General features: G+C 47.1%; 5 non-coding genes across 5 annotated transcripts; all 5 read left to right on the forward strand.

Moving 5' to 3' along the window:
* The first annotated feature begins 621 nt into the window (after positions 1-621).
* On the forward strand, positions 622-694 carry Trnak-cuu (transfer RNA lysine (anticodon CUU)). The gene has a single exon. It is a non-coding gene; the product is annotated as a tRNA-Lys (tRNA).
* Positions 695-7,412: 6,718 nt separating this feature from the next.
* On the forward strand, positions 7,413-7,485 carry Trnak-cuu (transfer RNA lysine (anticodon CUU)). Its single transcript has one exon. It is a non-coding gene; the product is annotated as a tRNA-Lys (tRNA).
* Positions 7,486-14,190: 6,705 nt separating this feature from the next.
* On the forward strand, positions 14,191-14,263 carry Trnak-cuu (transfer RNA lysine (anticodon CUU)). Its single transcript has one exon. It is a non-coding gene; the product is annotated as a tRNA-Lys (tRNA).
* A 3,514-nt stretch (positions 14,264-17,777) lies between these two features.
* Trnat-agu (transfer RNA threonine (anticodon AGU)) lies at positions 17,778-17,849 on the forward strand. The gene has a single exon. It is a non-coding gene; the product is annotated as a tRNA-Thr (tRNA).
* A 7,002-nt stretch (positions 17,850-24,851) lies between these two features.
* Positions 24,852-24,923, forward strand: Trnat-agu (transfer RNA threonine (anticodon AGU)). The gene has a single exon. It is a non-coding gene; the product is annotated as a tRNA-Thr (tRNA).
* The last annotated feature ends 2,622 nt before the right edge of the window (positions 24,924-27,545 follow it).

Genomic DNA, 27,545 nt, shown 5'->3' on the forward strand with positions numbered 1-27,545 from the left:
ATGTGTCAAGCAATGCATTGCTAATACTATTCATCACAGAATCTAGAAATTATGTCTAAGTCGTCTTGTATCCTCCTACAGTCACCAAACGACGATACGTTAAAAAAAAATGGATAAGGCGTCGTACTTCGGATCCCAAGATTGAAGGTTCGAATCATGTTACGGTGTTGTTTGTCCAGTTGTGAAAAAGAAACATACCGTTTTAGTATAGCACTTGAGCAGTACGAAACCGTGTGAATGTTGCTGTTGACCATTTTCTGCTTGGAGATGCTCTTGAGCTTGAAACACGCACAACAAGACCGGTGTTAACTAGGGAAATGGTCGGCAGAGTGCCGTCGCCGCGTGTTTTTGACTGGCAATTGCACATCTAAAATAACGTCGGAAAGTAACACGTTCGGCTTATGAGTCACATCAAGTATGTGTGTTAATTTTGACGAAACTAGCTCTGCAGGTTGTCATGCAATTCTTTTGCCTGTCAGAAATGATTATGAAATAAAAGTGAACTACGTGACGAGTGTGACGTTAGGAAAACATTAGGTAAAATGGAGAGATTCTGTATGGGACCAATCAACCCAAACGAGTAGTGTGTGACGTGCTAACCGGCACGTACTCACCGAGGGAGCGCGGCTAGCTAAGTCGGTAGAGCGTGAGGCTCTTAATCTCACGGTCGTGGGTTCGAGCCCCACGATGGGCGGAACGGAATTTTGTTCCTCTGCAGATGTAAATTACCGTTTTTCTGATTAACGTGAAGTAATGGAAATATCAACTTTAAACTTTGCCTACGTCTCCGTCAGTCGCAAGGAAACTGTATTTGAATGTGAAGGTGATTTTGAAGACATGTGTGAAAGACATGTTCTGAAATGCAAGTGGTGTTGTTTGGAGAGCACATCGGTTACGTGTCAGATGTGTAGCCAAGCAGTAATGTGTCCCCATAGCTGCAAGTATTAGTCGGTAATATGAAGTGATGTCAGTTGACGTCTGGTGATCCAGACGACCGTAAGGACGAAGTAGGCAAAACTACCGATAGGCCACGCCTCTTTGGCTCAGTGACGCAGTCTGCCTGCAGCGGCCGTGGCGTGCGGTTGTCTGTGCTCAGCGCTGTGGCTGTCTTGTTTACTTCTGCGGGGTAAGTCGCTCGCTAGCAGCGGTTATTCTTGCGTGTGAGAAATGATGTTGATGAATCAGTGATGACACAAGCTATGAGGATAGATACTTTGAAGTTAACTTTCGATAATTAATTTGCTCGACCAACCTCTTTCGAAATCGAGGATATCATCGAAGACGTGATGAAAATTGGAATCGATCAGATTATTGGTATACATTTGTCGATTTTGTCTAGCATAGTTTATATCAAGATGAGAGATGCCGATTTTTGTGACAAAATAGTTGACTCCTTCAGTTCCGGTTTGAAGTTTAAGCATAGTGATGGCAATGTGGGTGTAGTCACTGTTTCCCACGCAGGGCTTGGACTTCGAACAATTCGCATTTTTGAACTACCCTTTGAGGTACCAACCGATCAGATAAATGTTGCGATATCGCCATATGGCAAAGTTTTGAGTAACTTTGCTGAACGTTGGTCTCCGACTCATAAATATCTGTTGTTGAATGGTGTCAGGCAGCTTAAAGTAGACTTGCAACGACACATTCCGTCGTACGTCACGGTTTGTGGGTACCGTGCAGTCGTAATGTATGATGGCCAACCTAGGACATGTGCTAGATGTAACTCGACGGGACATGTGCGTGCGGAATGTTTACAGCGTCGTGTAGTTCAACTTCCAACCGGAGAGAGTGTTCGCCCTCCCGCAATGTCAACATTACCGGCATCGTACGTGTCGGTTGCTCGCGGTGAGCCGGCAATACAACCGATTCGTGATCCACCTGCCGGACCCAGTCTCGCAGTTAATGTAGCATCATCGGACACTCCAGTCACGACCGGGATGGCTTTTTCTGAAACCCATGACACTAACAGGACCAGTGATATGGTGGTAGAACAACCCATACCGGGAGGTGTCCCTGGCTCCTGCTACCATGTCCGAACAAGTGACTGAAACGATGCCGAACTCTGACGCAGTAATACGCGGTAATAAATCTAAGAAGAAAAATAAAAAACGGAGAATGGCTCATCAAGGTGCGGAAGATACTGCACTGAGCTTGCGGGGAAAGGCAAAATTAATCGGCCAGAATTTAAAAGAAGGACCAGCTGACGCTGTCGCCTCGACTTCGCGCTCACGTAACGCACCACGATCTGACAACACCGTGTCGGAGCCGCCCGCGACGTCTGACAGCAGACAAGATGAGATGCCGATTCAGAACACTGAGCCACCGGATACGAATCCACCAGTTCCTGAACCAGTAGGCACCCTTTCCTCTCCTAATTGGGCAGACGAGTGTGAAACGAATGAAGATGATGTAGAGATGCAGGAGGATTCAACACCCGCGACTGGCTCCTTGCCCCCTCTCTCAGCAGTTGATGGAAGCAAAGTCCACGTGGCTATGGCTACTCAAACGACCGAAACTGTCAGCGCCTCCAATTGACAGCTAGCTGACGTATCCTAACGTCTACTCCTTTCGTACGGAACATCAATGACCACCTTGCAGGCCTACAAGATCCTGACTCTCAATATCAATAAGATACGTAGCGATTTGAATCTGAGAAACTTATAAGACTTGTTATACGCAGCTGACATAGATATAGCAATGCTTCAGGAAGTGAGTGATATCGAGTTACATCACATAGCCGGGTATAACGCCTTCTTAAACCCTGGCAACGGTTTCGAACTTGGAACAGCATTACTCTTAAAAGAAGGGATCATTGCCAATTGTGAGGCAAAACTTGTGACCGGTAGAGGGATAGCAGTAACTGTCAATAACATCAGACTGATTAATATTTACGCACCTTCTGGGTCCAGTAATAGGCAACGCCGTGCAGACTTTTTCCGCCACGAGATCCTTCCCCTCTTCGGGACCAACTACACTGATGTCATTTTTGGGGGAGATTTCAATTGTGTGCTTAGTCAAATAGATCAAACTCCGCACTTTAATCGGTGTGTTGAATTAGAACAGATCATTCAAGAACTCCGCTTAAGTGACACCTGGACGTCCACGCACGGAATGACAGTGGGTTTAACACATGTTACCAGTCATTCGGCAAGTAGGTTAGATAGAATTTACATATCGTGTAATTTAAAGCCACAACTGCTACACACCGAAATATGGCCCACTGTATTTTCCGACCATGTTGCCTATATCTGTACCGTCAACATGAAACAACAGGAAACCTACCGGAGTCGAGGGTTATGGAAGTTCAACATTGCACATTTGCAAGATACTGCATGTCGAGAAGCCTTCCTGTCCACTTGGACGGTATGTGAACGTAAATTCAATTCCTACAACTCCGCTATCGAGTGGTGGCTCCAATGCGCCAAACCTCAAATTAGGAAAACTTTAATGATTTACTCCCGTCAGAAAAATCAGTGGCACAAACAGATGATGGAATTTTACTTTAAGTGTCTTCGGGAGTTATATAAATTTGACTCGACCGTTATCGGCAGTTTTGCACAGATAAAACGAATTCAGGCAAAAATTTTAACGCTGCAACGGAAACAGTTGGAAGGTTTTCAAGTTCGGGCGCGAGTTCCTACGACGGTGCAAGAAGAAGAGGCTGCCATGTATCACATGTTACGTGAAAGTCGACGAGGCCGTCGGAAATTCCTTACGCAGATCCGAACCAGCACCGGTGCCATAGTTACTAAACAAAGTGCAATCTTGAGTGCGATTGAAGAGTAGTATCGAGACCTGATGTCCAATAAAATAACAGATGATACCGTGTTTGCGGATTTTACGACAAATTTATCACGGAGACTCGGCCCCACAGAGGCAAATCAGCTTATTACTGAGGTGACAGAAGATGAATTAACAGACATTATCCTACGGAGTCCGAAAAATTAATCTCCAGGTTCGGACGGCATACCTGCAGAAGTATATCAAACCTTCTGGCCGCAGATGAAATCGAAACTACTTGCAATATGTAACGAACTCATGAACCCATGTAACGTTATTCCGCAGGAATTTCGACAGGGAATTGTTGTTTTACTGCCCAAGACCCCGTGCAGTGACAACCCAACAAACCTGAGACCTCTCACGTTGTTAAATAGTGATTATAAACTATTCGCCTGTGTCCACAGCCAACGGCTCAAAAATGTCATGACCACAATCACAGGACGGTATCAAACGAGTGTTGGTAGAAATAGATCTATTTACCACACGCTCACGGATTACAGAGATGTGATAGCCGTAGCGGAGGCCTACAAATTAAAATGCGCACTCTTAATGATAGACTTTGAAAAAGCATTCGACAGTGTGAGCCACCGATTCCTTTTCACGTCATGCGAGAATGGAGATTTCCGCACCAGTTCACCCAAGTAATCGACAATATGATCCGTAATAGTACTTCGCGAATCCAAATTAATGGTCGCCTCAGTGGTGCGATTGATATCGCGTGTTCGGTGAGGCAAGGCTGTCCGATGTCGATGGCTCTCTTTGCCATCGCCATAGAACCTCGGCTTGCTACGCTAACTGAACGTTTGCAGGGATTGGAAATCAATAGACAGAAGATTGTGTGCCGTGCGTACGCGGATGATGTCGGCTTTCTTGTCGTGAACGCGCAAGAAGTGAGGTCCTCACTTGAAATACTTCAACGATATGCGGCGGCATCAGGGGCGAAGGTGAACTGGCAAAAATGTGGAATCATGAATGTCGGACGGGGAATACATTTCCCCAACCATGCCCGATTACGGGAACTTACCAGTATAAAGTGCTTAGGACTTGAGTGTCGCCGGAAGATACAGAATACCACTGCTGTAAATTATAGAGATTTACTTCACAAGGTTAGGGCATGTGTACAACAGCATAGCATGAGGCAACTGAATGCTCTCCAAAACGTTTAACTGGTCAACACCTATATCGTCTCGAAGATCAACTATGTAGCCAAAGTGTTGCCTCTTCTCAGTGGCACTGCGCATAGAATGTTGTCCGCTCTTGGCCATTTCGTGACCAGAGGCAATATCTTCAAAGTTAAATTTGTTACGTTGACGCTCCCTACTCGGAAGGGCGGATTAAACCTCACTGACGTTTATAAGAAGGCACAGGCGCTCTATCTAAGCAGTATGTATAAGGTGTGGACAAAATCTCCACATTGTCTCACTGCTCACCTGCTCAACGAAATATCACCGGCGGACCTCAACCCCCCGATTGATGTACATCATATTCCACACGACCTTTACCATTTAAAATACTTCCTTTTGGAATATAGTTATGCTCGACAAAGAATTCCGGAGAAGGATATAACGGTGGTGAAGCAATTGTATAAGACTTTGATCGAGTCCACATCCCGGAATAACGTCGAAGCGAAATATCCAGCTCACAATTGGCGGGTCATTTGGGATAATATTCATTCACGCCATTTACCGTCTCACGTGCGAGCGTCTTGGTATCTAACGGTGAACCGTAAAATAGCAACCAACGCCAGACTCCATTCCATTCATCTGGCCGATTCACCCTTATGCAACATATGCCAGGTACAAGATAGCGAGGAACACAGATATGTCTGCGAAACAGTGCGAGATGTTTGGGCGGTCATACGACAGTTGTTGGCCAGCATCACTAGAACATGCCCTGCAAACATAACGCCAGCCGACTTCCTCACTCCGGAGGTAGTGCCTTACCCGCAGACCAAACGAAATTCAGTAAACTGGCTTAAAGGCCACACAGTTTACTATCTTTTCAGTGTGAACGAAACGAGTAAAGAAGACTTTCTTCTGTATTTAATGATGCAGCACCACCGACTGCAGAAGACTAAAAGCTATAAAGCTAATTTTGCAAACTTTTTAAGCCACACAATCATTTCACAGCCAATATAGGATGGAGTGCATACAGCCGTTTTCCGACATGGTGGATTCCACTCTCCTATCGACCGCCCAGAGTGAAGACAAAAGACGTTAGTGCGGGGACAACTTTACGAGTGTGTCATCTTGATAATTCGTCGGTTTCAGAAAATAACAGCTCGTTTGATGTACCGCGTTACGTCTCATTGGCGGATGCCTTTCACGGAACTGCAGTTCCGAGTTTTTTTTTATTATAACAGAAGATACGATAGAGAGGACAACGGTAGAAGACTTTTAATTTATTTTGTTCATCAATTATTTACTTTGATTGAGGAGCGAGATGCAATCAAGCGGTGCAAAATGCATGGATTTCCCTATTCTCCTGCATAAATATGAAATGGACATAATTAATTTACACTGCGTTTGGAAGCACCATTTCGTCTTCGGATTATTTTCTGTTTTTCTGTTACTGCCGGAGGAGTCAAGCCGCAGTTTTTTTTTTCAGTAGAAGAGGTAGGGTGACATGGTGACAGTTACGGTGGGAGACATTGTGGCCAGGCCTCGGATTGGACGACCCCTGCCCACTTTGCCTCTCCCTGACTGTTTACCGATTAAAAAAAAAAAAAAAAAAAAAAAAAAAAAATATGGATGAAAAAAAAGAAAAAAGTTAATGTGAAAAAAAGAAAAGGAAAAAAATGGATAAGAAATAAAAAAAGTGGTCATAGCGACAGAATGTCATTCCTAAGGGCCTAGGTTCGATTCCCAGCTGGGTCGGAGATTTTCTCTGCTCAGGGACTAGGTGTTGTGTTGTCCTCAGACTTGCACATGGAGAACGGTCTACCCGACGGGAGGCCCTAGTCACACGACATTTAATATCGTTTTGCAACATTATGCACTTAATCAACATGAATGTGTCAAGCAATGCATTGCTAATACTATTCATCACAGAATCTAGAAATTATGTCTAAGTCGTCTTGTATCCTCCTACAGTCACCAAACGACGATACGTTAAAAAAAAATGGATAAGGCGTCGTACTTCGGATCCCAAGATTGAAGGTTCGAATCATGTTACGGTGTTGTTTGTCCAGTTGTGAAAAAGAAACATACCGTTTTAGTATAGCACTTGAGCAGTACGAAACCGTGTGAATGTTGCTGTTGACCATTTTCTGCTTGGAGATGCTCTTGAGCTTGAAACACGCACAACAAGACCGGTGTTAACTAGGGAAATGGTCGGCAGAGTGCCGTCGCCGCGTGTTTTTGACTGGCAATTGCACATCTAAAATAACGTCGGAAAGTAACACGTTCGGCTTATGAGTCACATCAAGTATGTGTGTTAATTTTGACGAAACTAGCTCTGCAGGTTGTCATGCAATTCTTTTGCCTGTCAGAAATGATTATGAAATAAAAGTGAACTACGTGACGAGTGTGACGTTAGGAAAACATTAGGTAAAATGGAGAGATTCTGTATGGGACCAATCAACCCAAACGAGTAGTGTGTGACGTGCTAACCGGCACGTACTCACCGAGGGAGCGCGGCTAGCTAAGTCGGTAGAGCGTGAGGCTCTTAATCTCACGGTCGTGGGTTCGAGCCCCACGATGGGCGGAACGGAATTTTGTTCCTCTGCAGATGTAAATTACCGTTTTTCTGATTAACGTGAAGTAATGGAAATATCAACTTTAAACTTTGCCTACGTCTCCGTCAGTCGCAAGGAAACTGTATTTGAATGTGAAGGTGATTTTGAAGACATGTGTGAAAGACATGTTCTGAAATGCAAGTGGTGTTGTTTGGAGAGCACATCGGTTACGTGTCAGATGTGTAGCCAAGCAGTAATGTGTCCCCATAGCTGCAAGTATTAGTCGGTAATATGAAGTGATGTCAGTTGACGTCTGGTGATCCAGACGACCGTAAGGACGAAGTAGGCAAAACTACCGATAGGCCACGCCTCTTTGGCTCAGTGACGCAGTCTGCCTGCAGCGGCCGTGGCGTGCGGTTGTCTGTGCTCAGCGCTGTGGCTGTCTTGTTTACTTCTGCGGGGTAAGTCGCTCGCTAGCAGCGGTTATTCTTGCGTGTGAGAAATGATGTTGATGAATCAGTGATGACACAAGCTATGAGGATAGATACTTTGAAGTTAACTTTCGATAATTAATTTGCTCGACCAACCTCTTTCGAAATCGAGGATATCATCGAAGACGTGATGAAAATTGGAATCGATCAGATTATTGGTATACATTTGTCGATTTTGTCTAGCATAGTTTATATCAAGATGAGAGATGCCGACTTTTGTGACAAAATAGTTGACTCCTTCAGTTCCGGTTTGAAGTTTAAGCATAGTGATGGCAATGTGGGTGTAGTCACTGTTTCCCACGCAGGGCTTGGACTTCGAACAATTCGCATTTTTGAACTACCCTTTGAGGTACCAACCGATCAGATAAATGTTGCGATATCGCCATATGGCAAAGTTTTGAGTAACTTTGCTGAACGTTGGTCTCCGACTCATAAATATCTGTTGTTGAATGGTGTCAGGCAGCTTAAAGTAGACTTGCAACGACACATTCCGTCGTACGTCACGGTTTGTGGGTACCGTGCAGTCGTAATGTATGATGGCCAACCTAGGACATGTGCTAGATGTAACTCGACGGGACATGTGCGTGCGGAATGTTTACAGCGTCGTGTAGTTCAACTTCCAACCGGAGAGAGTGTTCGCCCTCCCGCAATGTCAACATTACCGGCATCGTACGTGTCGGTTGCTCGCGGTGAGCCGGCAATACAACCGATTCGTGATCCACCTGCCGGACCCAGTCTCGCAGTTAATGTAGCATCACCGGACACTCCAGTCACGTCCGGGATGGCTTTTTCTGAAACCCATGACACTAACAGGACCAGTGATATGGTGGTAGAACAACCCATACCGGGAGGTGTCCCTGGCTCCTGCTACCATGTCCGAACAAGTGACTGAAACGATGCCGAACTCTGACGCAGTAATACGCGGTAATAAATCTAAGAAGAAAAATAAAAAACGGAGAATGGCTCATCAAGGTGCGGAAGATACAGCACCGAGCTTGCGGGGAAAGGCAAAATTAATCGGCCAGAATTTAAAAGAAGGACCAGCTGACGCTGTCGCCTCGACTTCGCGCTCACGTAACGCACCACGATCTGACAACACCGTGTCGGAGCCGCCCGCGACGTCTGACAGCAGACAAGATGAGATGCCGATTCAGAACACTGAGCCACCGGATACGAATCCACCAGTTCCTGAACCAGTAGGCACCCTTTCCTCTCCTAATTGGGCAGACGAGTGTGAAACGAATGAAGATGATGTAGAGATGCAGGAGGATTCAACACCCGCGACTGGCTCCTTGCCCCCTCTCTCAGCAGTTGATGGAAGCAAAGTCCACGTGGCTATGGCTACTCAAACGACCGAAACTGTCAGCGCCTCCAATTGACAGCTAGCTGACGTATCCTAACGTCTACTCCTTTCGTACGGAACATCAATGACCACCTTGCAGGCCTACAAGATCCTGACTCTCAATATCAATAAGATACGTAGCGATTTGAATCTGAGAAACTTATAAGACTTGTTATACGCAGCTGACATAGATATAGCAATGCTTCAGGAAGTGAGTGATATCGAGTTACATCAGATAGCCGGGTATAACGCCTTCTTAAACCCTGGCAACGGTTTCGAACTTGGAACAGCATTACTCTTAAAAGAAGGGATCATTGCCAATTGTGAGGCAAAACTTGTGACCGGTAGAGGGATAGCAGTAACTGTCAATAACATCAGACTGATTAATATTTACGCACCTTCTGGGTCCAGTAATAGGCAACGCCGTGCAGACTTTTTCCGCCACGAGATCCTTCCCCTCTTCGGGACCAACTACACTGATGTCATTTTTGGGGGAGATTTCAATTGTGTGCTTAGTCAAATAGATCAAACTCCGCACTTTAATCGGTGTGTTGAATTAGAACAGATCGTTCAAGAACTCCGCTTAAGTGACACCTGGACGTCCACGCACGGAATGACAGTGGGTTTAACACATGTTACCAGTCATTCGTCAAGTAGGTTAGATAGAATTTACATATCGTGTAATTTAAAGCCACATCTGCTACACACCGAAATATGGCCCACTGTATTTTCCGACCATGCTGCCTATATCTGTACCGTCAACATGAAACAACAGGAAACCTACCGGAGTCGAGGGTTATGGAAGTTCAACATTGCACATTTGCAAGATACTGCATGTCGAGAAGCCTTCCTGTCCACTTGGACGGTATGTGAACGTAAATTCAATTCCTACAACTCCGCTATCGAGTGGTGGCTCCAATGCGCCAAACCTCAAATTAGGAAAACTTTAATGATTTACTCCCGTCAGAAAAGTCAGTGGCACAAACAGATGATGGAATTTTACTTTAAGTGTCTTCGGGAGTTATATAAATTTGACTCGACCGTTATCGGCAGTTTTGCACAGATAAAACGAATTCAGGCAAAAATTTTAACGCTGCAACGGAAACAGTTGGAAGGTTTTCAAGTTCGGGCGCGAGTTCCTACGACGGTGCAAGAAGAAGAGGCTGCCACGTATCACATGTTACGTGAAAGTCGACGAGGCCGTCGGAAATTCCTTACACAGATCCGAACCAGCACCGGTGCCATAGTTACTAAACAAAGTGCAATCTTGAGTGCGATTGAAGAGTAGTATCGAGACCTGATGTCCAATAAAATAACAGATGATACCGTGTTTGCGGATTTTACGACAAATTTATCACGGAGACTCGGCCCCACAGAGGCAAATCAGCTTATTACTGAGGTGACAGAAGATGAATTAACAGACATTATCCTACGGAGTCCGAAAAATTAATCTCCAGGTTCGGACGGCATACCTGCAGAAGTATATCAAACCTTCTGGCCGCAGATGAAATCGAAACTACTTGCAATATGTAACGAACTCATGAACCCATGTAACGTTATTCCGCAGGAATTTCGACAGGGAATTGTTGTTTTACTGCCCAAGACCCCGTGCAGTGACAACCCAACAAACCTGAGACCTCTCACGTTGTTAAATAGTGATTATAAACTATTCGCCTGTGTCCACAGCCAACGGCTCAAAAATGTCATGACCACAATCACAGGACGGTATCAAACGAGTGTTGGTAGAAATAGATCTATTTACCACACGCTCACGGATTACAGAGATGTGATAGCCGTAGCGGAGGCGTACAAATTAAAATGCGCACTCTTAATGATAGACTTTGAAAAAGCATTCGACAGTGTGAGCCACCGATTCCTTTTCACGTCATGCGAGAATGGAGATTTCCGCACCAGTTCACCCAAGTAATCGACAATATGATCCGTAATAGTACTTCGCGAATCCAAATTAATGGTCGCCTCAGTGGTGCGATTGATATCGCGTGTTCGGTGAGGCAAGGCTGTCCGATGTCGATGGCTCTCTTTGCCATCGCCATAGAACCTCGGCTTGCTACGCTAACTGAACGTTTGCAGGGATTGGAAATCAATAGACAGAAGATTGTGTGCCGTGCGTACGCGGATGATGTCGGCTTTCTTGTCGTGAACGCGCAAGAAGTGAGGTCCTCACTTGAAATACTTCAACGATATGCGGCGGCATCAGGGGCGAAGGTGAACTGGCAAAAATGTGGAATCATGAATGTCGGACGGGGAATACATTTCCCCAACCATGCCCGATTACGGGAACTTACCAGTATAAAGTGCTTAGGACTTGAGTGTCGCCGGAAGATACAGAATACCACTGCTGTAAATTATAGAGATTTACTTCACAAGGTTAGGGCATGTGTACAACAGCATAGCATGAGGCAACTGAATGCTCTCCAAAACGTTTAACTGGTCAACACCTATATCGTCTCGAAGATCAACTATGTAGCCAAAGTGTTGCCTCTTCTCAGTGGCACTGCGCATAGAATGTTGTCCGCTCTTGGCCATTTCGTGACCAGAGGCAATATCTTCAAAGTTAAATTTGTTACGTTGACGCTCCCTACTCGGAAGGGCGGATTAAACCTCACTGACGTTTATAAGAAGGCACAGGCGCTCTATCTAAGCAGTATGTATAAGGTGTGGACAAAATCTCCACATTGTCTCACTGCTCACCTGCTCAACGAAATATCACCGGCGGACCTCAACCCCCCGATTGATGTACATCATATTCCACACGACCTTTACCATTTAAAATACTTCCTTTTGGAATATAGTTATGCTCGACAAAGAATTCCGGAGAAGGAAATAACGGTGGTGAAGCAATTGTATAAGACTTTGATCGAGTCCACATCCCGGAATAACATCGAAGCGAAATATCCAGCTCACAATTGGCGGGTCATTTGGGATAATATTCATTCACGCCATTTACCGTCTCACGTGCGAGCGTCTTGGTATCTAACGGTGAACCGTAAAATAGCAACCAACGCCAGACTCCATTCCATTCATCTGGCCGATTCACCCTTATGCAACATATGCCAGGTACAAGATAGCGAGGAACACAGATTTGTCTGCGAAACAGTGCGAGATGTTTGGGCGGTCATACGACAGTTGTTGGCCAGCATCACTAGAACATGCCCTGCAAACATAACGCCAGCCGACTTCCTCACTCCGGAGGTAGTGCCTTACCCGCAGACCAAACGAAATTCAGTAAACTGGCTTAAAGGCCACACAGTTTACTATCTTTTCAGTGTGAACGAAACGAGTAAAGAAGACTTTCTTCTGTATTTAATGATACAGCACCACCGACTGCAGAAGACTAAAAGCTATAAAGCTAATTTTGCAAACTTTTTAAGCCACACAATCATTTCACAGCCAATATAGGATGGAGTGCATACAGCCGTTTTCCGACATGGTGGATTCCACTCTCCTATCGACCGCCCAGAGTGAAGACAAAAGACGTTAGTGCGGGGACAACTTTACGAGTGTGTCATCTTGATAATTCGTCGGTTTCAGAAAATAACAGCTCGTTTGATGTACCGCGTTACGTCTCATTGCCGGATGCCTTTCACGGAACTGCAGTTCCGAGTTTTTTTTTATTATAACAGAAGATACGATAGAGAGGACAACGGTAGAAGACTTTTAATTTATTTTGTTCATCAATTATTTACTTTGATTGAGGAGCGAGATGCAATCAAGCGGTGCAAAATGCACGGATTTCCCTATTCTCCTGCATAAATATGAAATGGACATAATTAATTTACACTGCGTTTGGAAGCACCATTTCGTCTTCGGATTATTTTCTGTTTTTCTGTTACTGCCGGAGGAGTCAAGCCGCAGTTTTTTTTTTCAGTAGAAGAGGTAGGGTGACATGGTGACAGTTACGGTGGGAGACATTGTGGCCAGGCCTCGGATTGGACGACCACTGCCCACTTTGCCTCTCCCTGACTGTTTACCGATTTAAAAAAAAAAAAAAAAAATATGGATGAAAAAAAAGAAAAAAGTTAATGTGAAAAAAAGAAAAGGAAAAAAATGGATAAGAAATAAAAAAAGTGGTCATAGCGACAGAATGTCATTCCTGAGGGCCTAGGTTCGATTCCCAGCTGGGTCGGAGATTTTCTCTGCTCAGGGACTAGGTGTTGTGTTGTCCTCAGACTTGCACATGGAGAACGGTCTACCCGACGGGAGGCCCTAGTCACACGACATTTAATATCGTTTTGCAACATTATGCACTTAATCAACATGAATGTGTCAAGCAATGCATTGCTAATACTATTCATCACAGAATCTAGAAATTATGTCTAAGTCGTCTAGTATCCTCCTACAGTCACCAAACGACGATACGTTAAAAAAAATGGATAAGGCGTCGTACTTCGGATGCCAAGATTGAAGGTTCGAATCATGTTACGGTGTTGTTTGTCCAGTTGTGAAAAAGAAACATACCGTTTTAGTATAGCACTTGAGCAGTACGAAACCGTGTGAATGTTGCTGTTGACCATTTTCTGCTTGGAGATGCTCTTGAGCTTGAAACACGCACAACAAGACCGGTGTTAACTAGCGAAATGGTCGGCAGAGTGCCGTCGCCGCGAGTTTTCACTGGCAGTTGCACATCTAAAATAACGTCGGAAAGTAACACGTTCGGCTTATGAGTCACATCAAGTATGTGTGTTAATTTTGACGAAACTAGCTCTGCAGGTTGTCATGCAATTCTTTTGCCTGTCAGAAATGATTATGAAATAAAAGTGAACTACGTGACGAGTGTGACGTTAGGAAAACATTACGTAAAATGGAGAGATTCTGTATGGGACCAATCAACCCACACGAGTAGTGTGTGACGTGCTAACCGGCACGTACTCACCGAGGGAGCGCGGCTAGCTAAGTCGGTAGAGCGTGAGGCTCTTAATCTCACGGTCGTGGGTTCGAGCCCCACGATGGGCGGAACGGAATTTTGTTCCTCTGCAGATGTAAATTACCGTTTTTCTGATTAACGTGAAGTAATGGAAATATCAACTTTAAACTTTGCCTACGTCTCCGTCAGTCGCAAGGAAACTGTATTTGAATGTGAAGGTGATTTTGAAGACATGTGTGAAAGACATGTTCTGAAATGCAAGTGGTGTTGTTTGGAGAGCACATCGGTTACGTGTCAGATGTGTAGCCAAGCAGTAATGTGTCCCCATAGCTGCAAGTATTAGTCGGTAATATGAAGTGATGTCAGTTGACGTCTGGTGATCCAGACGACCGTAAGGACGAAGTAGGCAAAACTACCGATAGGCCACGCCTCTTTGGCTCAGTGACGCAGTCTGCCTGCAGCGGCCGTGGCGTGCGGTTGTCTGTGCTCAGCGCTGTGGCTGTCTTGTTTACTTCTGCGGGGTAAGTCGCTCGCTAGCAGCGGTTAATCTTGCGTGTGAGAAATGATGTTGATGAATCAGTGATGACACAAGCTATGAGGATAGATACTTTGAAGTTAACTTTCGATAATTAATTTGCTCGACCAACCTCTTTCGAAATCGAGGATATCATCGAAGACGTGATGAAAATTGGAATCGATCAGATTATTGGTATACATTTGTCGATTTTGTCTAGCATAGTTTATATCAAGATGAGAGATGCCGATTTTTGTGACAAAATAGTTGACTCCTTCAGTTCCGGTTTGAAGTTTAAGCATAGTGATGGCAATGTGGGTGTAGTCACTGTTTCCCACGCAGGGCTTGGACTTCGAACAATTCGCATTTTTGAACTACCCTTTGAGGTACCAACCGATCAGATAAATGTTGCGATATCGCCATATGGCAAAGTTTTGAGTAACTTTGCTGAACGTTGGTCTCCGACTCATAAATATCTGTTGTTGAATGGTGTCAGGCAGCTTAAAGTAGACTTGCAACGACACATTCCGTCGTACGTCACGGTTTGTGGGTACCGTGCAGTCGTAATGTATGATGGCCAACCTAGGACATGTGTTAGATGTAACTCGACGGGACATGTGCGTGCGGAATGTTTACAGCGTCGTGTAGTTCAACTTCCAACCGGAGAGAGTGTTCGCCCTCCCGCAATGTCAACATTACCGGCATCGTACGTGTCGGTTGCTCGCGGTGAGCCGGCAATACAACCGATTCGTGATCCACCTGCCGGACCCAGTCTCGCAGTTAATGTAGCATCACCGGACACTCCAGTCACGTCCGGGATGGCTTTTTCTGAAACCCATGACACTAACAGGACCAGTGATATGGTGGTAGAACAACCCATACCGGGAGGTGTCCCTGGCTCCTGCTACCATGTCCGAACAAGTGACTGAAACGATGCCGAACTCTGACGCAGTAATACGCGGTAATAAATCTAAGAAGAGAAATAAAAAACGGAGAATGGCTCATCAAGGTGCGGAAGATACAGCACCGAGCTTGCGGGGAAAGGCAAAATTAATCGGCCAGAATTTAAAAGAAGGACCAGCTGACGCTGTCGCCTCGACTTCGCGCTCACGTAACGCACCACGATCAGACAACACCGTGTCGGAGCCGCCCGTGACGTCTGACAGCAGACAAGATGAGATGCCGATTCAGAACACTGAGCCACCGGATACGAATCTACCAGTTCCTGAACCAGTAGGCACCCTTTCCTCTCCTAATTGGGCAGACGAGTGTGAAACGAATGAAGATGATGTAGAGATGCAGGAGGATTCAACACCCGCGACTGGCTCCTTGCCCCCTCTCTCAGCAGTTGATGGAAGCAAAGTCCACGTGGCCATGGCTACTCAAACGACCGAAACTGTCAGCGCCTCCAATTGACAGCTTGCTGACGTATCCTAACGTCTACTCCTTTCGTACGGAACATCAATGACCACCTTGCAGGCCTACAAGATCCTGACTCTCAATATCAATAAGATACGTAGCAATTTGAATCTGAGAAACTTACAAGACTTGTTATACGCAGCTGACATAGATATAGCAATGCTTCAGGAAGTGAGTGATATCGAGTTAGACCACATAGCCGGGCATAACGCGTTCATAAACCCTGGCAACGGTTTCGAACTTGGAACAGCATTACTCTTAGAAGAAGGGATCATTGCCAATTGTGAGGCAAAACTTGTGACCGGCAGAGGGATAGCAGTAACTGTCAATAACATCAGACTGATTAGTATTTACGCACCTTCTGGGTCCAGTAATAGGCAACGCCGTGCAGACTTTTTCCGCCACGAGATCCTTCCCCTCTTCGGGACCAACTACACTGATGTCATTGTTGGGGGAGATTTCAATTGCGTGCTTAGTCGTCGTCGCCGCTTCTGCAGAAGTAGCAAATGACCATCGTAGCAAATGCGGCGAGGGACGCCCTGCCTTCGATTCCGAATGCACAAAGTGTTTGGTCTTGTTTCCCAGTCTATATTTGGTCGGTCTCTTCAGAGGTTGATTGTAATGAATGGGTGGGAAGGAGGAAGGGGCAGCGGCTGTGTAGAGCGGAAACACAATTCCTCAGGGGTGTGAGCGTATCGAGATGAGTCGTATATAAGTTATACTTTGTCGTCAGTGACTATGTGGCCTAATGGATAAGGCGTCGGACTTCGGATCCGAAGATTGCAAGTTCGAATCCTGTCACGGTGGTGTTTGTCCAGTTGTGAAAAAGAAACATACCGTTTTAGTCTAGCACTTGAGCATTACGAAACCGTGTGAATGTTGCTGTTGACCATTTTCTGCTTGGAGATGCTCTTGAGCTTGAAACACGCACAACAAGGCCGGTGTTAACTAGCGAAATGGTCGGCAGAGTGCCGTCACCGCGAGTTTTGGCTGGCACTTGCACATCTAAAACAACGTCGGAAAGTAACACGTTCAGCTTATGAGTCACATCAAGTATGTGTGTTAATTTTGACGAAACTAGCTCTGCAGGTTGTCATGCAATTCTTTTACCTCTCAGAAATGATTATGAAATAAAAGTGAACTACGTGACGAGTGTGACGTTAGGAAAACATTAGGCAACATGGAGAGATTCAGTATTTGACCAATCAACCCAAACGATTACTGTGTGACGTGCTAACAGGCACGTATTACAGAGGCAGCGCGGCTAGCTCAGTAGGTAGAGCAAGAGGCTCTTAATCTTAGGGTCGTTGGTTCGAGCCCCACGATGGGCGGAACGGAATTTTGTTCCGCTGCAGATGTAAATTACCGTTTTTCTGATTAACGTGATGTAATGGAAATAGCAACTGTAAACATTGACTACGTCTCCGTCAGTCGCAAGGGGACTGTATTTGAAGGTGAAGGTGATTTTGTAGACATGTGTGAAAGACATGTTCTGAAATGCAAGTGGTGTTGTTTGGAGAGCACATCGGTTACGTGTCAGATGTGTAGCCAAGCAGTAATGGGTCGCCATAGCTGCAAATATTAGTCGGTAATATGACGTGTTGTCAGCTGAAGTCTGGTGATTCAGACGACCGTAAGGACGAAGTACATGAAAACTACCGCTAGGCTGCGCCTCTTTGGCTCAGTGGCAGAGCACTGGTCTAGTAAACCAGGGATCGAGAGTTCGATCCTCACAGGAAGCAGACGAATTATGGAAACCAGTTGCACGTCGTGGCCGTATAGCAAACAGTATCTGGGATGACGATCATTTAGTGACAGGCGTTTTATTAAGAATTATTCTCAGATGTGATTAACGCGAATTGCGCAGATAAAGCATTTGCCACAGCGGTACAGCATAAGGTGAGGCGATGAAGTCTGAATTATATTTTATAGATGTATTTCTCACATATGTCAGAACCTGTCGTCGTCGTCGTCGTCGACGCTTCTGCAGAAGAAGCAAATGGCCATCGTAGCGAATGCGGCGAGGGACGCCCTGCCTTCGATTCCGAATGCACAAAGTGTGTGGTCTTGTTTCCCAGTCTATATTTGGTCGGTCTCGTAAGAGGTTGAATGTAACGAATGGGTGGGAAAGAGCAAGGGGCAGCGGTTGTGTAGAACGAAAACACCATACCTCACGGGTGTGAGCGTTTCGAGATGAGTCGTATATAAGTTAAACTCGGTCATCATTGATCGTGTGGCCTAATGGATCAGACGTCGGCCTTCGGATCCGAAGATTGCAGGTTCGAATCATGTCACGGTGGTGTTTTTCCAGTTCTGAAAAAGAAACATACCATTTTAGTGTAGCACTAGAGCAGTCGAAAAGGTGTGGATGTTGCTGTTGACCATTTTCTGCTTGGAGATGCTCTTGAGCTTGAAACACGCACAACAAGACAGGTGTTAACTAGCGAAATGGTCGGCAGAGTGCCGTCGCCGCGAGTTTTGGCTGGTACTTGCACATCTAAAACAACGTCGGAAAGTAACTAGTTCGGCTTATGAGTCACATCAAGTATGTGTGTTAATTTTGACGAAACTAGCTCTGCAGGTTGTCATGCAATTCTTTTACCTCTCAGAAATGATTATGAAATAAAAGTGAACTACGTGACGCGTGTGACGTTAGGAAAACATTAGGCAACATGGAGAGATTCAGTGTGGGACCAATCTACCCAAACGAGTACTGTGTGACGTGCTAACAGGTACGTATGCACAGAGAAAGCGCGGCTAGCTCAGTAGGTAGAGCATGAGGCTCTTAGTCTCTGGGTCGTTGGTTCGAGCCCCACGATGGGCGGAACGGAATTTTGTTCCTCTGCAGATGTAAATTACCGTTTTTCCGATTAACGTGATGTAATGGAAATAGCAACTTTAAGCTTTGCCTACCTCTCCGTCAGTCGCAAGGAAACTGTATTTGAAGGTGAAGGTGATTTTGTAGACATGTGTGAAAAACATGTTCTGCATGCAAGTATTGTTATTTGGAGAGCGCATCGGTTACGTGTCAGATCTGTAGCCAAGAAGTAATGGGTCGCCCTATCTGCAATTATTACTTGGTAATATGAAGTGTTGTCAGCTGAAGTCTGGTGATCCAGACGACCGTAAGGACGAAGTACCCAAAACTACCTCTAGGCCGCGCCTCTTTCGCTCAGTGGCAGAGCACCGGTCTAGTAAACCAGGGATTGTGAGTTCGATCCTCACATTAGGTAGACGCAATTTGGAAATCAGTTGCGCGTCTTGGCCGAATACCAAAGAGTATCTGGAATGACGAACAATTAGCGTCAGATGTTTTATTAAGAATTACTCTCAGATGTGATTAAGGCGAAAGGTGTAAATAAAGCATTTGCCAAAGCGATACAGCATATTTTCCTCCTACGTGATTGCCGCCGACCTTAACATCCATAGTCGCTCCGCTGCTCAGCTACAGCGGTGGCATCGGTTCCTCGCCACCCTCCAAGCAGATGTCCTTCCTCTTCCCCAACACACCCGCCCTGAATCCAATACCACTCCCGATGTTGTCCTGGCCTCCCCAACCTCCTTGGCCACATAGCGGTGGACGTCCTTGATCCTATTGGCAGTGACCATCTCCCTGTCCTCCTTATCATATCTGACGGTCGTCGCCCCCGTCCCGACCCTCGCCTTGACCCACCCCCCAAGTATGCCCATGATTACTCCCGTGCCGACTGGAATGCGTAACGAGACACACTTACTGCCCGAGTAGATAACCACCCCCTCACCTACCACCAACCTGATGACATCACGCATGCCGCGTCCTTTCTCCAGCAGACCTTGTCTGAGGCCGTGGAGGCCCACATCGCTATCCACCCGCACCGTCCCACTTTAACCCCACAGGCCGTTCTCCTCTTTCGAGAATCCCGACGTCTTTACCGTGCCTTCCTTCACACGCGTGACCGGGACACACTACGACGCCACCACTACGACGCCACCGGTAACTCCAGAGACACATCCGGAACTTGCTCGCGGCTAAGAAACGCCGGGACTGGCGGCAGACATGCACCCGTCTTACTGCTACCCTACCTCTTAACTCGTCCAAGTACTGGTCTGCCTTCCGCCGCCTTACCGGATCTAAACCCCCCTCTTACTAACCTCTCCTCCATAATGACCGTCCCTTTCCTGACAACCTTAGTAAGGCCAACCATTTTGCCTCCTACCTCACGGATATCTTTACCGTCCCTGACGATCCCCAGTTCGATTATTCCCTCTTCCCCGATGTCCGCGATCGAACTGACATCTCTGTCCCTCCACTCGCTCCTGGCTTCCAATACTTGGACAACATTACACACACTGAACTCAATACCCCTATCACTACTCAAGACATCCTAGCTATACTCCGCACCAAACGCAACACCGCTCCTTGTCACGACCGTGTTACTTACCATCATCTCCGTGAGGCTCCCGCCTCCTTCCTCTCCACCCTGGCCAGACTGTACAATGTGGTCTTGTCCACCGGCTTCTACCCCGACTTGTGGAAAACCTCCCGGATCCTAATGTTCCTCAAACCTGAAAAACCTCCTTCCGCTGTGTCCTCCTACCGTCCTATAAGCCTTTCCTCGGTCTTCAGCAAGGTCCTGTAATCCATTCTTACCCGCCGCATCCACCAGCACCTCCACCAGCACCGCTTCCTTCCCTCCACCCAATGTGGCTTTCGGCCATCCTTCTCTGCCGATGACCTTCCCCTTCACCTCACTCACCTCCTCTCAGAACAACTCAACTCCTGTCACTCTGCCATCTTCCTCTCCCTCGACCTTGAACGCGCATATGACCGTGTATGGCATTCTGGTCTCCTCTTCAAGCTCCAAACCCTTGCCATTCCCATCAACTACGTCCGTCTGGTCGCCTCCTTCATTTCCCACCATCCTTCCTATGTCACCATCCACAACACGGATTCCTACACCTTCTACCCCTCCGCCGGTGTGCCCCAAGGCTCCGTCCTTTCCCCTCTTCTTTACGTTCTTAATACGGCGGACATGCCTCCGCCTGCACCCCCTCTACACCTTCTTCAGTACGCCGATGACACCGCCTTCCTAGCCCTCGCCCCCACCCTGCAACCCTCCCAGCACATTCTCCAATCCCATCTTGACCGGTTCACCTCTTGGTGTAACCAGTGGTTGCTCAAGGTCAATCCTTCCAAGACCCAGGCAATCATCGTAGGCAAAACCACCCCTTCCCTCCGTCTCCTTGATTTCTATCTTACCATTTATGGCCGTCCTATTAACCTCACCCCCACCCTCAAGTACCTAGGCGTCACCCTTGATCGTCGCCTCTCCTGGACGCCTCATATCCGGACAATCCAAGGCAAGGCACGCTCCCAACTCCGCCTCCTCAAGCTCCTCTCTGGCCGGACATGGGGTCTGGACCCGTCCACCGTCCTCCACACCTATAAGTCCCTCATCCGTCCTATCCTTTGTTATGCCCATCCCGGTTGGATCTCCGCCTCTCCTACCTTTTACCAATCCCTTCAAGTCCTTGAACGCCATGCACTCCGCCTCGCCTATCGCATCCGCCTCCCTTCCCCCACGCGGCTCCTCTATGACCTCATCCCCTTCCCACACCTCCTCCTTTTCCTCGAACGGATACGGATCCTCTACACCTCCCGCAAGCTTGCTCCTCCCTACCCACTTGTCTCTCCCATCCTCTCCCACCCGAACCCGCTGCCGCGCCTGTACTCCTGTATCCCACCTGCTCTCAATCTTCACACTCTCCACACCCTCTAGCAAGGTGGCTTCCGCCAACTCCCCCTCCCGGATGATGCCCTCTTCCACTCCATCTACCCCTCCTACCAACTTTCAGCCTTGCCTTCACTCTCCTCTACTTATCCTGTGGACACCCTCTCTCCATTCTCTCCCTCCCTCCTTCCCTCACCTCCCCCTCTCCCTGCGCTTCCACACACCACCCCTCCCTCTCCCATCCTCTCCCCATTGGCATCAACCCCTCACTTATTCATTCCTACCCACGCCCCTTCCCCCTGGCAGGTTCCCGGCCTTACTCGTGTGACAAGTGCATCACCAACCGCCGGAGATTGTCGCCGCAGTGCTTATGTGTCTTGTCGTCCTGTTAATGCATCCGTGTCTCTCCATCGTACACGTGTGCTACTTTGTGTCTCTCCGTTATGTGCTGTGTGAATCGCTTTTAACTTGAGTCCTCCACAGTGAACGGCTTCTGTTATTTTACTCTGTTTGTCTACTGTTTTTTAACCTCCATGTCTCTTTGTATCTCTTACTGCTTGTACTATGTTCATGTCTGTGGCCGAAGAGCGGCTTAGTTACGCCGCTGCTGCGGTACCAATGTATAGGTATAAAATAACAATAAAAAAAAAAGGTACAGCATAAGGTGAGGCGAGGAAGTCTGCATTATATTTTATAGATGTATTTCTCACATATCTCAGAGCCTTTCGCGGTCGTCGTCGTCGTCGTCGTCGTCGTCGTCGTCGCCGCTTCTGCAGAAGTAGCAAATTGCCATCGTAGCAAATGCAGCGAGGGACGACCTGCCTTCGATTCCGAATGCACAAAGTGTGTGGTCTTGTTTCTCAGTCTATATTTGGTCGGTCTCGTAAGAAGTTGAATGTAACGAATGGGTGGGAAAGAGCAAGGGGCAGCGGCTGTGTAGAACGGAAACACAATTCCTCAGGGGTGTGAGCGTTTCGATATGAGTCGTATATAAGTTAAACTTTGTCGTCAGTGACTATGTGGCCTAATGGCTGTCGCCTCGACTTCGCGCTCACGTAACGCACCACGATCAGACAACACCGTGTCGGAGCCGCCCGTGACGTCTGACAGCAGACAAGATGAGATGCCGATTCAGAACACTGAGCCACCGGATACGAATCTACCAGTTCCTGAACCAGTAGGCACCCTTTCCTCTCCTAATTGGGCAGACGAGTGTGAAACGAATGAAGATGATGTAGAGATGCAGGAGGATTCAACACCCGCGACTGGCTCCTTGCCCCCTCTCTCAGCAGTTGATGGAAGCAAAGTCCACGTGGCCATGGCTACTCAAACGACCGAAACTGTCAGCGCCTCCAATTGACAGCTTGCTGACGTATCCTAACGTCTACTCCTTTCGTACGGAACATCAATGACCACCTTGCAGGCCTACAAGATCCTGACTCTCAATATCAATAAGATACGTAGCAATTTGAATCTGAGAAACTTACAAGACTTGTTATACGCAGCTGACATAGATATAGCAATGCTTCAGGAAGTGAGTGATATCGAGTTAGACCACATAGCCGGGCATAACGCGTTCATAAACCCTGGCAACGGTTTCGAACTTGGAACAGCATTACTCTTAGAAGAAGGGATCATTGCCAATTGTGAGGCAAAACTTGTGACCGGCAGAGGGATAGCAGTAACTGTCAATAACATCAGACTGATTAGTATTTACGCACCTTCTGGGTCCAGTAATAGGCAACGCCGTGCAGACTTTTTCCGCCACGAGATCCTTCCCCTCTTCGGGACCAACTACACTGATGTCATTGTTGGGGGAGATTTCAATTGCGTGCTTAGTCGTCGTCGCCGCTTCTGCAGAAGTAGCAAATGACCATCGTAGCAAATGCGGCGAGGGACGCCCTGCCTTCGATTCCGAATGCACAAAGTGTTTGGTCTTGTTTCCCAGTCTATATTTGGTCGGTCTCTTCAGAGGTTGATTGTAATGAATGGGTGGGAAGGAGGAAGGGGCAGCGGCTGTGTAGAGCGGAAACACAATTCCTCAGGGGTGTGAGCGTATCGAGATGAGTCGTATATAAGTTATACTTTGTCGTCAGTGACTATGTGGCCTAATGGATAAGGCGTCGGACTTCGGATCCGAAGATTGCAAGTTCGAATCCTGTCACGGTGGTGTTTGTCCAGTTGTGAAAAAGAAACATACCGTTTTAGTCTAGCACTTGAGCATTACGAAACCGTGTGAATGTTGCTGTTGACCATTTTCTGCTTGGAGATGCTCTTGAGCTTGAAACACGCACAACAAGGCCGGTGTTAACTAGCGAAATGGTCGGCAGAGTGCCGTCACCGCGAGTTTTGGCTGGCACTTGCACATCTAAAACAACGTCGGAAAGTAACACGTTCAGCTTATGAGTCACATCAAGTATGTGTGTTAATTTTGACGAAACTAGCTCTGCAGGTTGTCATGCAATTCTTTTACCTCTCAGAAATGATTATGAAATAAAAGTGAACTACGTGACGAGTGTGACGTTAGGAAAACATTAGGCAACATGGAGAGATTCAGTATTTGACCAATCAACCCAAACGATTACTGTGTGACGTGCTAACAGGCACGTATTACAGAGGCAGCGCGGCTAGCTCAGTAGGTAGAGCAAGAGGCTCTTAATCTTAGGGTCGTTGGTTCGAGCCCCACGATGGGCGGAACGGAATTTTGTTCCGCTGCAGATGTAAATTACCGTTTTTCTGATTAACGTGATGTAATGGAAATAGCAACTGTAAACATTGACTACGTCTCCGTCAGTCGCAAGGGGACTGTATTTGAAGGTGAAGGTGATTTTGTAGACATGTGTGAAAGACATGTTCTGAAATGCAAGTGGTGTTGTTTGGAGAGCACATCGGTTACGTGTCAGATGTGTAGCCAAGCAGTAATGGGTCGCCATAGCTGCAAATATTAGTCGGTAATATGACGTGTTGTCAGCTGAAGTCTGGTGATTCAGACGACCGTAAGGACGAAGTACATGAAAACTACCGCTAGGCTGCGCCTCTTTGGCTCAGTGGCAGAGCACTGGTCTAGTAAACCAGGGATCGAGAGTTCGATCCTCACAGGAAGCAGACGAATTATGGAAACCAGTTGCACGTCGTGGCCGTATAGCAAACAGTATCTGGGATGACGATCATTTAGTGACAGGCGTTTTATTAAGAATTATTCTCAGATGTGATTAACGCGAATTGCGCAGATAAAGCATTTGCCACAGCGGTACAGCATAAGGTGAGGCGATGAAGTCTGAATTATATTTTATAGATGTATTTCTCACATATGTCAGAACCTGTCGTCGTCGTCGTCGTCGTCGTCGTCGACGCTTCTGCAGAAGAAGCAAATGGCCATCGTAGCGAATGCGGCGAGGGACGCCCTGCCTTCGATTCCGAATGCACAAAGTGTGTGGTCTTGTTTCCCAGTCTATATTTGGTCGGTCTCGTAAGAGGTTGAATGTAACGAATGGGTGGGAAAGAGCAAGGGGCAGCGGTTGTGTAGAACGAAAACACCATACCTCACGGGTGTGAGCGTTTCGAGATGAGTCGTATATAAGTTAAACTCGGTCGTCATTGATCGTGTGGCCTAATGGATCAGACGTCGGCCTTCGGATCCGAAGATTGCAGGTTCGAATCATGTCACGGTGGTGTTTTTCCAGTTCTGAAAAAGAAACATACCATTTTAGTGTAGCACTAGAGCAGTCGAAAAGGTGTGGATGTTGCTGTTGACCATTTTCTGCTTGGAGATGCTCTTGAGCTTGAAACACGCACAACAAGACAGGTGTTAACTAGCGAAATGGTCGGCAGAGTGCCGTCGCCGCGAGTTTTGGCTGGTACTTGCACATCTAAAACAACGTCGGAAAGTAACTAGTTCGGCTTATGAGTCACATCAAGTATGTGTGTTAATTTTGACGAAACTAGCTCTGCAGGTTGTCATGCAATTCTTTTACCTCTCAGAAATGATTATGAAATAAAAGTGAACTACGTGACGCGTGTGACGTTAGGAAAACATTAGGCAACATGGAGAGATTCAGTGTGGGACCAATCTACCCAAACGAGTACTGTGTGACGTGCTAACAGGTACGTATGCACAGAGAAAGCGCGGCTAGCTCAGTAGGTAGAGCATGAGGCTCTTAGTCTCTGGGTCGTTGGTTCGAGCCCCACGATGGGCGGAACGGAATTTTGTTCCTCTGCAGATGTAAATTACCGTTTTTCTGATTAACGTGATGTAATGGAAATAGCAACTTTAAGCTTTGCCTACCTCTCCGTCAGTCGCAAGGAAACTGTATTTGAAGGTGAAGGTGATTTTGTAGACATGTGTGAAAAACATGTTCTGCATGCAAGTATTGTTATTTGGAGAGCACATCGGTTACGTGTCAGATCTGTAGCCAAGAAGTAATGGGTCGCCCTATCTGCAATTATTACTTGGTAATATGAAGTGTTGTCAGCTGAAGTCTGGTGATCCAGACGACCGTAAGGACGAAGTACCCAAAACTACCTCTAGGCCGCGCCTCTTTGGCTCAGTGGCAGAGCACCGGTCTAGTAAACCAGGGATTGTGAGTTCGATCCTCACATTAGGTAGACGCAATTTGGAAATCAGTTGCGCGTCTTGGCCGAATACCAAAGAGTATCTGGAATGACGAACAATTAGCGTCAGATGTTTTATTAAGAATTACTCTCAGATGTGATTAAGGCGAAAGGTGCAAATAAAGCATTTGCCAAAGCGATACAGCATATTTTCCTCCTACGTGATTGCCGCCGACCTTAACATCCATAGTCGCTCCGCTGCTCAGCTACAGCGGTGGCATCGGTTCCTCGCCACCCTCCAAGCAGATGTCCTTCCTCTTCCCCAACACACCCGCCCTGAATCCAATACCACTCCCGATGTTGTCCTGGCCTCCCCAACCTCCTTGGCCACATAGCGGTGGACGTCCTTGATCCTATTGGCAGTGACCATCTCCCTGTCCTCCTTATCATATCTGACGGTCGTCGCCCCCGTCCCGACCCTCGCCTTGACCCACCCCCCAAGTATGCCCATGATTACTCCCGTGCCGACTGGAATGCGTAACGAGACACACTTACTGCCCGAGTAGATAACCACCCCCTCACCTACCACCAACCTGATGACATCACGCATGCCGCGTCCTTTCTCCAGCAGACCTTGTCTGAGGCCGTGGAGGCCCACATCGCTATCCACCCGCACCGTCCCACTTTAACCCCACAGGCCGTTCTCCTCTTTCGAGAATCCCGACGTCTTTACCGTGCCTTCCTTCACACGCGTGACCGGGACACACTACGACGCCACCACTACGACGCCACCGGTAACTCCAGAGACACATCCGGAACTTGCTCGCGGCTAAGAAACGCCGGGACTGGCGGCAGACATGCACCCGTCTTACTGCTACCCTACCTCTTAACTCGTCCAAGTACTGGTCTGCCTTCCGCCGCCTTACCGGATCTAAACCCCCCTCTTACTAACCTCTCCTCCATAATGACCGTCCCTTTCCTGACAACCTTAGTAAGGCCAACCATTTTGCCTCCTACCTCACGGATATCTTTACCGTCCCTGACGATCCCCAGTTCGATTATTCCCTCTTCCCCGATGTCCGCGATCGAACTGACATCTCTGTCCCTCCACTCGCTCCTGGCTTCCAATACTTGGACAACATTACACACACTGAACTCAATACCCCTATCACTACT

The sequence above is a fragment of the Schistocerca gregaria genome, chromosome 5 (genome assembly GCF_023897955.1).
Source record: "Schistocerca gregaria isolate iqSchGreg1 chromosome 5, iqSchGreg1.2, whole genome shotgun sequence".
NCBI lineage: Eukaryota > Metazoa > Arthropoda > Insecta > Orthoptera > Acrididae > Schistocerca > Schistocerca gregaria.